Source organism: Protopterus annectens, chromosome 11.part0 (assembly GCF_019279795.1).
Source record: "Protopterus annectens isolate FY-2018-M chromosome 11.part0, PAN1.0, whole genome shotgun sequence".
Classification (NCBI taxonomy): Eukaryota; Metazoa; Chordata; order Ceratodontiformes; family Protopteridae; genus Protopterus; species Protopterus annectens.
The window spans coordinates 1,108,527,351-1,108,528,261 of NC_056745.1; the positions used below are offsets into that span (position 1 = coordinate 1,108,527,351).

General features: G+C 43.6%; 1 pseudogene; it reads left to right on the forward strand.

The window, feature by feature from the left end:
• The first annotated feature begins 464 nt into the window (after positions 1–464).
• On the forward strand, positions 465–577 carry LOC122816005 (annotated as a pseudogene).
• Positions 578–911: the final 334 nt, after the last annotated feature.

Sequence of the window (911 nt, forward strand, 5' to 3'; positions counted from 1 at the left end):
AACTCTCCGGACATATAGTATGGATGTAGCCCCACTGCTAATAACTCACTGTCTGGGCTGCAGATCTGTTCTTTCATTACTATTTGTTCAGGGTGGCACAAATGCTCATTGACAAAAATTAGAAGCCCGCCTCCTTTGCTCTTTCTACTTCCAGTCCAGTCTCTATCTGCCCTTATACACAGGAAGCCATCAATATCTACTGCTGTATCAGATATATGCTCATGCAGCCATGTCTCAGTAAAGCACATTAAACTGCACTCCTGAATTCCCTTTTGTTTTTGACCAGCACTACAAGGTCATCCATCTTGTCAAGCAATCTAACATTGCCATGATCACAGAGGGGAGATATGGCTTGTACCTTCTTCTCATTGCCTCCCTATTGCCTCGCTGGTGTCCATTACCTACCTTCTGCTTACCATGTCATTTCACTTCTCCTCCTCCTTGTCCTTCTTAGTTCCCATTGTGTCACTTCTCGGCCATTTGGCTAAGATCAAGTGTAGTATCTGTTCTTAACAGTTTAATATCTGATATGTCCCTTATCTGGCGACCATATATTAAATCCTTATTAACACTCTTCAAGAAAAATCTTGATGAGTGGATTGGAAATAGGAAATACACCCTGGGAATCACTTCTGTGGCTCTGCTCAACAGGGGAACAGGAAATTAACTTTCTTGGGTTGGCTTAAACCAGGGAACTTTGTTGTCTAGGCTTACTTAGGCCCTTGGGCCACTAGCCTAGTACCTACCTATGAACCTATGTCCTTAAGGATGTCCATCTTGGTGATGTTGTGCATGGCTGCCTTTGTCATCAGCTCAAGCAGATAGTTTTGTTCATGCATAAGTGTCCTGGCTAAAATATTGGCAGCCCAGGCCTTTGAGTCCTTCCATCTCCTTGACACAACCCTTCAACT